This window comes from Marmota marmota, unplaced genomic scaffold (assembly GCF_001458135.2).
Source record: "Marmota marmota marmota unplaced genomic scaffold, marMar, whole genome shotgun sequence".
Taxonomy (NCBI): Eukaryota; Metazoa; Chordata; class Mammalia; order Rodentia; family Sciuridae; genus Marmota; species Marmota marmota.
The window spans coordinates 33,980,429-33,993,749 of NW_026000229.1; the positions used below are offsets into that span (position 1 = coordinate 33,980,429).

The following is a 13,321-nucleotide window of genomic DNA, read 5'->3' on the forward strand; positions in this document are numbered from 1 at the left end:
AAGTGTCTATTCACAACCTGGATGTACTATATAACACCATGCTGATTCCCAGAGAGCCACCAAATGAGCAGGATTAAAGTTAAGGCCTTAAAGAGATGATAGAAGTCTTTTCAGTCTGTCTGTTTGCCAGAATCCTAAACAGGTCCCATCCTTTCTGGAGCCTGAGACAGATTCTCCTTGGTCAGTCAGGAAGGCCCAGGATCAGGTAACCATCAGGCAATTCACACTTGGGTTGAGAAAACAAAGTTATTAACTGTGTAAACATGTGGGGAGAAGAAGTTATACTCTGGAAAATATGTAAACAAGGTGGTCTGAAAAAATGTCCAGAAAGCTAGGCACAGTGGCTCATGCCTGTAGTCCCAGCAGCTCAGGAGGCTGAGGCAGGAGGATTGAAAGTTCAAAGCCAGCATCAGAAATTTAGCAAGGCCCTAAGCAACTCAGTGAGACCCTGTCTCTAAACAAAAAGAGGGCTGGAGATGTGGCTCAGTGGTTAAGTGCCCTTGAGTTCAATCCCCTGTCCCTCCGCCCCCAAAAAAATGTCCAAAGAAAGAAGCTATGGGGAGGATGACTCACAGAACATATTATAGTAATAGTGTAAAAGGAAGCAAACATTCTCTACAGATGTTGGTCTCAGGCCCTGGGATAAAGCCCGACTCAACCCTGCCTCATAGGGATAGGGATGAGAATGAGATGGAGAAGAAACAGCACAACGATAGGACTGGGAATGGAGAAGATGAGGATGAAGATTAGGATAAGTGGATGGCAAGGCTTTAGGGCCAGGTGGGAAAAGAGAGTGTGAGGACCCACTGGGCTCTGTGGAGAGAAATGGAGGCCCCAACACTGTCTCTTTTTCCAACTTTACAGCCCAAACTTGTGCCCCAACCATAGAGGAGAAAGTTGACAAGACATGGCATCCTTCCTACTTAACTTGCTAAGAACTTTGAGTAAGAGGAGCCAATCCACCAGAGTATTTAAGAGCAAGGGCTCTTGAATCAAATCAGGTTTGAGTCCAGGACAGATGACCTCGAGCAAACAAAGGAAACTTGGTGCCTCTATAAAATGGGAATAACCTGAGTATCTGATTCATAGGATTTGGGAAGATCCAATGAAATAATTCAACTCAATTCAACAGGCCCAGCTTCTATGAAACTTAAATATATATTTTTTTAATTTTTGAATTTGTTCTAATTAGTTAAATATGACAGTAGGATGAATTTTGACACATTGTACACAAATGGAGCACAACTTCTCATTCCTCTGGCTGTCCATGATGCAGTCACACCAGTAGTATAATCATACATGTATATAGGGTATTAATGTCTGTCTCATTCCACTGTCCTTCCCATTCCCACAGCCCCTACCCTACCCTCACTCCCCTCTGTTCAATCCAAAATTCCTTTATTCTTCCATGCCCCCTCACCCCCTTAATGGATCAGCATCCACTTATCAGAGAAAACATTCAGCCTTTAGTTTTTTGGGACTGGCTTATTTCACTTAGCATGATATTCTCTAGTTCCTTCCTATGGAACTTAAATGTTAATGGAAGCAAACAGACAATAAACAAGTTAGGAGGAGAAGATCCCCAATTCTAAGTACTTTGAAAATAATCTAATGATAGTGAGTGACTAAAGGTGGATTTTTTATTTTCTAATTGAACCCAGGGCCTCATACATACTAGGCAAGTGCTCTACTGAGCCACATCCCCAACCCAAGGGATACTCTTAAGATAAAATTATTAAGAGAAGACCCCTAAGAAGATGACAATCAGATTATAGCAATCTATGTACACAGAGCTTGCTGTGCACCCAGTCTCTTATAAGTGCTTGGAATGTATTAGCTTACTTAGTCCTTAGGACAAACTATGAAGTAGTTACTATCATTATTACCATTTTTCAGTTAAGAAAATCAAAGCACAAGAAAGTTTAAACAGTTTGCTCAAAGTTACCCATGTGAGAGGACAGATTTGAATCTGCAAAGCTTACCCAAAGACCATGCCCCTTAGCTACCACTTTATCCTGTCTCTCAAAAGCAGGTTGTGAGTGTTCAGGCAAAGATAATGTATGGGCAGTCCTTAACTGTATCTGGAATATTGTCATTAGTATTTTACTATGAGTAAGAGAAGTTGAGGTTCTGAAGGCAGAACTCCGTATTCTAGGAGTCTGGAAGTGTTGAGTGATGTTAAGATAATTGATCCTATACTAGGCCTATTCCCCTTTTGCTAAGAGCCAAGTATATGATGCATGGCATTTTTGGTCGAAAGGTGACGCCAGCTAGCCATTGAGATGATATGATTATGTTAAGATTTGTATTCATATGGATATTGGACTCCTGCTGTTCACCTAGGCCGGCTACGGGACTCCTGGAGAGTTCCCATTGGTTGGGGAAGTACAGTAGGAGGGAGTTCCGGGGGAGGAGCTCTCTCTGCGGTCCGGGAGGAGGCCGCGTGGGTGGAAAAAATCTGCCCGGGCGGTACCGGACATTGGCGGCAGTTTCAAAAAATAAACTTTGTTCCTGCTTGAGTGGCTCGTGATTTTGTGCCCAGCCAGACTGCGGCACCCTTTCTGACCAGGTCCCTACTTACTCCCTCTGTGTCCCACCAGGGTCTGTCTCTATGGAGAGGGAGGAAGAGGCCTGCTCTACCCCACAGAGACAGCACCCCCCACACCCATCATCTGAAAGTCATTCATTGCCGCCTAGCTTGGCCTGGTCTAGAATGGAAGGTGGCAGGGAGAGCAGTCTGCTGTGACCAGCACAGCCAAACCAGCAGATTCTAGTGAGAGACTATGGGAAATTAAAAAAATAAAGACTCACATAAGCAGATTTTTAAGATAACAGCTGGGATTCGGTAGAGCGCTGCTCTCTAATGGATAAGGCAGGTCTAAAGAATTATGCCAGCAGTATTTATTTATATTTGTTTCATTAATCAGATTAAAGACTATGCAAGCATTATTCTTTGTATTCACGAAAGTTACAGAGTTAGCAATATTATGCAATTTATTCCTCAGTTACATTCTATAGTTGCAATGTGCAATGTTAGGAGCTTTGTGTAGCTCTCAAGAAAGTCCATTGTTTGAAGTTACTCTTATGTGGGCAGTTTCAGGAGCAGCAGAGCTGGTGAAACATTGTGGTTGTCTAGCAAAAGAGTTTCTTTATTCCCAGGAGCTGTGTGCCTGAGTTCAAGGTCAAGGCTGATAAGACTTCTAGCACAGAGCTTCCACATGAAGGGCATTACTGTAGCAGCTAGACATCCTGCACCTTTGCACAGAAACTTTTCAAGGCATCAAGCATGCCACAGCCATGAAGTTATCAGAGACCCCAGTCTCAGACACTGCTCTCCCATTCTCTGCCACCGCTCTCCACACCAGTCTGCTTCCCAGCCTAGTTCTCAGGAAGCTGCAAAGGGCCTGGGAATCTCTCCAGTTGATCTCCGAGGAAGGCTCATTCTTAGACAGTGACCTCATGTACTTTAACATGAAGTTTCCCCCTTCTCTGCAAGTGAGAGGCTAGCAGTGCATTCTAGGAAAGACTGCCCACCATGCACTGAATGCTGGACTCAGGGGACCCAGGTTTTCTTCCCAGCCCGGCTACTGACACCACTAAGGAAAGTCCCCAAGGTATCTGGGCCTCAACTTTCTCACCAAGAAAATAAAGAATTTTGGCTAACACCCCTCTAAACCTAAAATTTCATACTTCCCTTCTATGCCCATTGTCACCAATGAGTAGAAGTTCTATTTTGGGGAAAAGCTTGCATTGCCTCTTATCCAAAGTCTGCAAGAAGGAAACTAACATTTACAGGCTTACTTTGTATTAGATCCTATAATATATTAACATGAATAGCCTCATTAATTCTTAAAATAACTCTTCAAAGAAAGTAACTTTGCCCCCATTAGTCAAAAAAGCTCATGAGGCTCAGAGAGTAACTACTAACAGGTACTAACAGGTAAAATCAGCTACTAACAGGTAAAATCAAGATTTGAACCCAGGCCCTCTGACATCTCAGTATTTGCTCTTTCCAAACTCATACCTCTAAAAATGCAGACTCATAAGGAAAACAAGAAGAAATCAAACATTTTCATAACTTGTTTTCTATTGTTAGTTGCTCTGATTCTACTTATTGCAAAACTATTGTGAACATAGATCATGCTAAGTCCTAAAAGACCCCAAAGGAATGCAAGACACATTCTGAACTTTCCAGGAGCCAGCTCTGGGAGAGAAAGTACAGTGACTGGCCAGCACAGTGCTTGCTCAATGGCCCTCTTTCCACTTCTGCTATAAGGCCCTGAAGGGTAGGACCTGTGCCTTTGCTGTTCACTGTTCCTTCTTCACTTGTTAGTATAATGTCAGGCACAGAGCAGATTCTCATGGGCTATTTGGTAAATAAACTATATTATGTGATAAGCAATTGATTAATGCCAAAATGAGTGGGAGAGCTGTAGGGGCTGGAGGAATTCAGAAAAGATCCCTGGAAGAGGGAGATTTTGAATTTAACCTTGAAGGATAAAGAAGATCCATTGTTCAAATTCATTTCTGGGCTAAAGCCTATATTATACTGGCCCACACTTGAACTATGTTCTCCCTCCACAGCCAGATTTTTCTAAAGATGGCATATTCAGAAGGAAAGAACACCTCTGGATTCCTATTACCTCTGGATCTGCCAACACCTGGTGTGAAACACCTCTGTATTATAACCCTGATGAAGGGTCATCCCTTCAGTACACCACTTTCTGGAAATAAGAGTCTGAGCTGGCCTTGTGCTGTGGCACATGTCTGTAAATCCAGCAACTTGAAAAGCTGAGGAAGGAGGATTGTAAGTTTGAGGCCAGACTTGACAATTTAATGAGACCCTGTATCAAAGTGAAAAATAAAAAAGGACTGGGGATGTAGCTCAGTGGTAGAGTATTCCTGGGTTCAATCCTCAGTACTGGGGGACAGGGGAAAGTGTCACCCCATCAGGGTTCAAAAGAGATTGACACCTTTGGAAGGCATCTTGCAGTGGCCCCAAGATGGTGAGGGGAGGCCATTAGGGCTGAGTTTTCTGGAGGACAGGAATCTTACTACCTGGAGTGGTTGAAGGAGTGAGTAAGCAAGAGAACAGCAGTGGAGATCCCTTCTGAGTCAGATCCAAGTAGGGTTTACTATTATTCTCTCTGATTGAATTCTCTCAGCAATCTTATGTGGTAGCCATGATCATCTGGTTGTCCAACAGTAAGAGAATGGTTAAGTAAACTATTCAATCAAATGAAATATTATATAACCATTTACAGTGCAAATTATTAGATGGGCAATCTCATTCAGGAAATTTGGCAAAATATCTTAAAAGTCTTATGTTTGAGCCCCTCCTCTTTTTTTTTCACTAATTCCTCTTGTAGGAAACTGTCTTAGGAAAATAATCATAAATTTAGACAAATATTTGTGTTTATAAATGACAATGCACCAAAAAGGTAATATTGGTTATTTCTAGGTGACAATGTGGTTGATTTTATTTTCCTCTTTATATTTTTGTAGTGTTTACTCAAAAATATACAAATATTCATAGTAAAAAGTAAGAAATAATCATCAAAAATGGATTCCAATACAAACAAAAGTATTTTTGGAGAAAATATAGTGAGAAAGATTTTATGAGCACATAAAAATGGTTAAGACTTACTATTATGGGAATGGGGGATGTAGCTCAGCAAGGCCCTAGTTCAATTCCAGTACTAAAAAACAAAAAAGATTTATAATTAAGTGAAAATAAATTGTAGCTTTGTTTTGATTATGACTGTGAAAGTATTTGTAAATTGTTAACAGTGCTTATCTCTGGAGGTGGAGTAGAACTAAGAGTAACTTTAGTTATCTATGTTACACATATCTCTGATCTTTAAAAAATAAGTATATAGGAGCTGGCGTTGTGGCTCAGCGGAAGAGCACTCGCCTAGCACATGAGTAGCCCTGGGTTTGATCCTCAGCACCACATAAAAATAAATAAATAAAGATATTGTGTCCAACTAAAAAATAAATATATATTGCTTTCATAACCATAGATTAAAAATAGAAATATTTTAAAATTATAATTATACATGTGCAAAGGCCAACACAGAAAAACCCAAAGTTGATATGTTATGGGGATGATTGTTGTTGAGTTCTAATTTTTATTGCTTTTTAATTTTTCATTTTGATTGTGTCAAAATAAAATTTTAAAAATCAATGTCTCATCACTAACACAGAAAGGTGATTAAAAGGAACCTGAAGAAGGAAGAAATATTGGGGGGAGTCCTGAAGAATTACAAACATATGTCCAGCAGAAGTGATAGCATTTACCCTGAAAGAAAGAATAAAGGAAAATAATTCCTACACCTCAAGGGAGCTTTTGGGTGATGTTTAATAATTACGTTAATAGCTTTCAGCATAGATGCATGATGATATACAGTGCATGGATGTTGTGTGCAAGGCATATTATATTTTATGGGTACCCATTCAATGGATGTTATGATAACATATTATCATCAAAAAAAAATGTGATCCATATGTACTGATATGAAAATGTATATAACCAGGATATGATCTTATTTTTGTAAAATTAAATCTATGCACATGCATATATGTACATGTAAAGTGTAGAGTGTGTATATACATATGTAATGTTGTTATCAATGGAGGCCTCTAGGTAAAGAGGGTTGAGGTTAAGGTAGGGACTTTTAATTCTTCTATTGTAGAGGAGAGCAAATAATTAGAAATGCCAAGAATACTAGCATAGAAAATCTAAATAGAGCCAACTTAAACAAAGATTTGCTCATAAAACAAAACAAAAACCCAATGCATCTAGCAACTAATCAAAGAGAATAACAAGATACAGGGCAACAGAATAACCGAGACTATTATGAAAAAAGTACAGCATCATTGTGGTTGAGGGAATGGCCAGTGGATCTCCATCAGCCTGGAGCTCAAATCCTACTATGATAGTTGTCTTTATTCAGGTTCCATTACTATTCTGAGCCTCAATTTTCTGCCAAATGTGAGAGTAAGATGATATATTTGTAAAGCTCAGATAGCAATATGATCCTCTACGACGTTTCCCTACAAACCTATTTGCCATCTCTGAATTCAGAGATGCCATCAAATAGGATCATAAACATGGGTGTGGTATTTGGTGATTACAGGGAGTGGGGGTGATGATGACTAGAAAAAGATTTTTTAAGAGACTAGAATAAAACATCTTTGGGTATCACTTCTCAAATCTTGGAAAAAGAGAAAAGTCCCACAATCTGAGGAAAAGGAATTAGAAACATGAAGCAAGAATCCCAGTTATTTTTTCCCCCTTTGGAAAAATATTTCAAGAAACAGAATTCTTGAAAGAATCATTGCCGGGGCCAGGTGTGGTGGTGAATGCTTGTAATTCCAGCAACTTGGGAGGCTGAGGCAGGAGGAACACAAGTTCAAAGCCAGCCTCAGCAATTTAATATGACACTAAGCAACTTAGTGAGACCCTGTTTCAAAATAAAATAAAAAGAAAAGATAAATAAATAAAATAAAAGGGCTGGGGATATAGTTCAGTGGTAGAGGGTCCTTGGGTTCAATTTCCAAGATAGGGTAGGGCTGGAGCAGGGGCAGGAAAAATCTATTGACAGGGGTTTACAGTTGCAGAAGTCATCATTAGGAAAAGTGGGAACATGAATACAGAAAAACGATCTGAAAAGCTCACTGTGAATAGGTCTAATGGTATGAGAGCTAATTAAATGGTATGTTAGAAATGATATTGTAAGGACCACCAGGGGAGTCAATGGGGAGATTCAATGGTGTATTTAGACAGGCCTGGGTTCAATCCTCACAACTGCACCCCCCGCAAAAAAAATTAATAGTAGGAAACATTGTTTTAAATCTTTTCAATTTTTTAATGGTAAAAACAATTTTAAAAACTAAAAATATAAGGTAAAGTTTTCTTTTGAGCTCATTTAAAAGGACCCAGAAAAAGAAGTCCTCTACAGAAACCACACACAGGGGAAAGGAAAGCAAAAGAAGGAAGCAACAAATGCAGGTCCAGAGGCGACAGAAGTACAAACATCATAATCACAGCCATAAACAAATTCCTCCGAAAATAAAAGGATCATTGACTTGATTTAAAAACAAAGCTTAGTGACACAATCCACAAAACATGGCTGAGTCCAGAAACGCAGACACACTAACCTAAAGGGAGGTGCCAAGGACTGCTCTGTTGTGGGTAGTTACTCAGCAGTGAGCAAATAAAGTAGAAAATTAGTTTAAAAGATCAAGAAATAGTGGAAGATGCAGCCTTGCAAGCAGCTGACCCCTTTCAGCCAGTATTTTTAGGGACTTGTTTACCATACTTTTTACCATATTTTTAAATATACATTGTTTATAATGGCTTTTGAGGCTTCACAATTGGCCTGTGGGCTCTGTGACATAGCAGATGGCCCTGTACTGGCTGGTTACCTAAGGTCTGCAGGGGTTCTAATGTGAGAACCTGGTTCTCTCCCTCTGTCAGCTCCGAGACAGGGGCTGCAGCCAAAGGCTTTCTGGGAACAAAAATGGTCCTCTGCCCTGGGAGTCTATGTCACCACTTATATTCTTCTGCATTTGAGTCTGAAAGCCACAGGGAACTATGAAATTCTTATTAATTGTCTTAATTTACACAAGTGATGTGTGGTCATGACCAAAATAAGTTTCAAATAATATTAGAGGAATCTGAACTGTAAAAAATGAAAGTCTTCCTGTTCTCCTGCCTTCTGACAACACAAAATCCCCCAAATCCTCTCCTCCAGAGTTAACAACTCAGTTTGCTGTTCATTGTAGCAGACATTTTACATGTTCAAACATATGTATATGTGCAGGGGTGAAGGGATGGGACCTGGAGCTAATTATTTAATCTAGAACTAATAATTTAACTATTTAGTTATTTAATACCTCAATTTTCTCAACCATAAAATAGGGGGAATGATATCAATCTAAGAGCGTTATAGTGAGAGTTAAATGAGTTCAGATATCTAGCATCTCAGAAGAGTGTCCGGTTCACAGCAAGTCAGATTGTTAAGAATAACAGTTGTAATCACTCCTTCGTTCTTTCTCTTAGCAGTTTAGTATTTTATTGATAAGATGACAACAATAGCAGGAGAAGTTCCAATGACTTGCATTGCAGATGGTCAAGAACATACATAGGTTGGGCTTGGTGGTGCACATCTCCAATTCTGCTTGGGAGGCTGAGGCAGGATTGCAAATTCAAGACCAGCCTCAGCAACTTAATGAAACCCTGTCTCAAAATAAAAAGGGCTGGGCTACAGATCAGTGGTAAAGCACCTGCCTAACATGCGGGAGGCCCTGGGTTTAATCCCCAGCACCACCAAAACAATAACAACAACAAAAACATAAATTAAGTGTCTCTTCTGAATTTGGAAGGGTTGGACCCAGAAATCAGGACTCTGCCTCTGATCCAGTGTTGTTCTTACAACACTACAGGGTCTGTACAACTCTCCCTAAAACCAGAGGCTATAGGGAGATACTGGTCCTATTTCTGGTCCTTCAGTGAGATCCCCATCTTGTTTGGACCCTAGGCTGTCTCTGATGGGTCTTCAGGGGAGGGGTTGCTAGCCAGGTAAACTCTCCTCTTGCTGTGGTCTCTGCACCTGCCACTCCTAGCCCTCAGAGTTTGGCTTCCTCTCTATAAATAAGTCACCAGATACTGAAACTGTTTCTGAAGGACAGACACCCTGATGTTCCTGGGTCAGGTCAGATTGATGGGCAGGAGGAGAATGGCTAGGAGCTAAGGATGAGGGCTGGCTGTTTATGAGGCTACAGACATTCCAGAACACCTTCCATGTGGACTAGGCACCATGGCAGTCTGTGAGGGATTTCTCCATAATGCAGTGTAAGACTTGGCCACAGCTTTTAACAGTCCCTGTCTTGTGGGGGCCAGCCATACAGGCCTCCTGGGCCCAGGGATTCCTCTGGGTGGTCCCAAAGGCTTTCTGGGGGGGAAATGGGAATTCTACTTTTCTGCACTTGAGCCTGAAAGCCACAGGGAGCTCTGACATCCTTATTAATGTTCTTAATTTACACAAGTGATGTATGATCATGGCAAAAAAAAATTTTTTTTTAAATAATGGGGGAATCCAAATAGTGAAAAATGAAAATCTTCCTGTTCTTCTGCCCAAAACAGGTAAGAGGGTAGGCAGGTAAGAGTAGATTCTGGTTGTTATTTGGTCCGTTTCCTCTACACTGCCTGGCTTCCAGGTCTGATGTCATCTTTCATGCCCTGGCACATTTATGGAAGAGCTGAGGATGCTGGGTGATGGCCAGTCTTAGATCTTTTCTGATGCCCTGGGGACCTCTCATTCAGTTTCAAGCACCTTTGCAGGCTCCAGGATCTGAGATGGAAAAGTCTTGGGGATCATCCACCCTGCCCATTTAATAGGAAAAGAGATAAGGTTTGGTGAAGGGAGGACAGGGGCATGAACACATATAAACATAATCATAGTGACACTCTTGATGCTAATTACTTTAAAATGGGTTCATTTGTCCCTGAAGTAGGTATTATTTTTTCCAATTTAAAGGATGAGAAAGCTGAGTTTTTAAAGAAGTCAAGTGAGTCTCTCAAGGTCATAAGGCCTAATGTGCACCCACCTCTTTCTTACTATGTGGAGCCCAAGACATCCAAACATCTAGTGGCCTCTTCCTTTACCACCTCCTCCAAGTGCAGGGGTGCATTTCCTCCACTCAGCTTCATGGCCACAAGACATAAACTGGATGACAGGTGTTTCTGGCTAATCACCCAGCAATGTCTTTCTTCCCCTTGTAATCATCAATCTTTCTGGATCCCCATCCTGAAGGCAGCATGATGAAGGCAAGCAAGGACTTCCTGGGGACCTCGTTTAGTTGGGTGTGCAGTAAGTTGTGGAATTCAGTCTGTGGTACAGGGGAAGCCAAGCTGGGGTTTGCCCAGGAAACTCTGGTTAGAGCCTGTCTGTCCCTGTGTTGTCCTGAAAGCCCAGCCGCTTCCTAGAACCTGCAGCCCCAGCCCCCAAAGGTCACGTTGAGTCATGTTTTTCACTCTGCCCTGGATTAGTAGTAGTTCCTTGCCTCTCAGCTTTTTCCTCATTCACTTTCTATCAGATCATTTGCTGGCTCCTACTTACTATTAATAGTCTTTCCAAGAAGTTCTTCAGAATCATCAACCCTTGATAAACTCCATGCTGGCAGCCCAATCCCATCCCATTTGATGAGTGACAAGAGATGCTTCAATTTGATGTTTCTGAAAGTAGCACAAATATGCAAGCACACTTGAAAGTCTGTATTGTTAAGCTACGTAGGCAAATATTAAATATACATATGTAGCAAGATAATAAAATAGCATGAGACAATTATATTTGAATCACTCAGAACATACATTTCTTAAGGGCCCTATAAATTTCCAGGCCTCTCAGGGCCTGGAGAATCCAAAATGTGTAGCTTAAAACCTAGTCCAATTCATTCTATGCTACATGAATTTGTACCTACTTCGAAGAGTCCAGAACTGAAAAAGAATATTCTACACACAACAGCCTTACAATGTTATCAAAGTTAACAAATGCTACCCAGTGTTTCCTGGCATTGTTGTGGGGAGGCTTCCAGTACAAGTTCCTGGTGGCCCACTTCTCCACAGTAATTAGACTACAGATTCCTATGAATCCTATGCCAGCCCTTTAAAGGGGCTGTTTATTGTCCTATCTTGGTAATAGTCCCAGAGCCCAAAGCAACCACTGATACTACCAATAATGAAAGGCCTGAAGACATAGTGACCTGTCCAAATTTTGGATAATGAAGCCCAAACCCAGTTTTTCTCTGGTTGGCCTGAAGCCAGAAAGCCAATGGCTTCATAGCCCCATCTTTAGCAAACCTTGAGAGCTCCCTTAGACCCCAGAGTCCTCCCACATTGTACATGGCCAGAGGCACCCCCAGAGATTTTCTTAGTCTCAATATCAATACTCTGTTTTCTTGCCTATCCAGGTTAATTTTAAAGTATGTATTCCAGAGCTGGAGATGTAGCTCAGTGGTAGAGTGCTTGCCTAGCATATGTGAGGCCCTGCAAAAAAAGGAGTGTAGCCTCCAACCCAGCTCTCTTCATTCTAAAGTATAACTTTAGAAAATAAATCAGAAGCACAAGCACAGTCTCACCACAAAGATCATCATCACAATTATCATAAGATCAAAATTCTACAAACTATCCAAATGCCCAAATTACTGTGACTTGCTTTATAAATAATAGTACACCCATACAATGGGATATGGTAACTTACAAATGATGATGTGGTTTAAACATGTGACTTACATGATGATAATTGTTGACATAGAAATTTAGCAATTTAGGGCTGGAGTTTTGGCTCAGAGGTAGAGAGCTCGCCTAGGATGCGTGAGGCATTGGGTTCAATCCTTAGCACTACATGAAGCAAAAATAAAGACATTGTGTCTACTTATAACTAAGAAAATAAATATTTTAAAAAAAGAAATTTAGCAATTTATTAAATAAAGAAAAAAGGTAGGTTTACAAAATAGTATCTAAGAGAACAAAAGACCCAGTTTCTTCAACATTAATGGCATTTAAACCAAAATGGAGAATGATCACAGATTAAAGGAACCATATCAATCACCAGTAAGGTGTTTGTTTAAATTCCAAGAAAAGCAGTATAAAAAAGTAACCTTTATTTTTAATTAGGGAAAATTGATTTGGTATGAGATATGAAGGAATGGTTCATTTCATTGGTATAATAATGGGAATTATTTAATAATTGTGATTATTTTTAAAGCATTTATTACAGGTGATAGAAAAATAGTAGTAAAAGTACACTTTTATTATGTTCATAAATACATGTTTGTGTTTTATATGTGTAGAGATGCATAGGAAAGAACTGGAAGGAAGTATCCCACACTCTTATTATTGAGGAATGGGAGGAATGGATAATGCTTTCTTTCTTTTCTTTATTTATTTTTATTTTTTTACTTATCTGCCTTTGTTAATTTTCTTACAAGGCACAAACTTATGTGATAGGGAATATGGCTACCGCCAGCGAATTTGAAGAGCCTCTTGAGATTCCCAATTCTCACCAGGGAAGAGCTGTGAGGCAGGACTACTGGAGAGGCCCAAGAGGGTTAGTAGCCCATAGTCTCATGCTCATGAGTCTGTAAGGTCCGAGTAGAATCCATGCGGTTTCAGCACCATCTACCTGAAGCCTGGGCTGGCCCAAGAACTGCACTCATACTATTACCCAACTTGGGTTTTTGGATCCAGAGGTGTAGAAATGAACAATGGACCCAGAATGAATTTAGGCACGGGCAAGCCTTTATTAAGGACTTT

At 40.5% G+C, this 13,321-nt stretch overlaps 1 long non-coding RNA gene across 1 annotated transcript; it reads right to left on the reverse strand.

Annotated features, from left to right (window-relative positions):
* Positions 1-9,054: 9,054 nt before the first annotated feature.
* Positions 9,055-12,281, reverse strand: LOC107138137. The gene is made up of 2 exons (XR_007343949.1): positions 11,127-12,281; positions 9,055-10,390 (listed from the first exon to the last, which is right to left on the reverse strand). It is a non-coding gene; the product is annotated as an uncharacterized LOC107138137 (long non-coding RNA).
* Between the last annotated feature and the right edge of the window lie 1,040 nt (positions 12,282-13,321).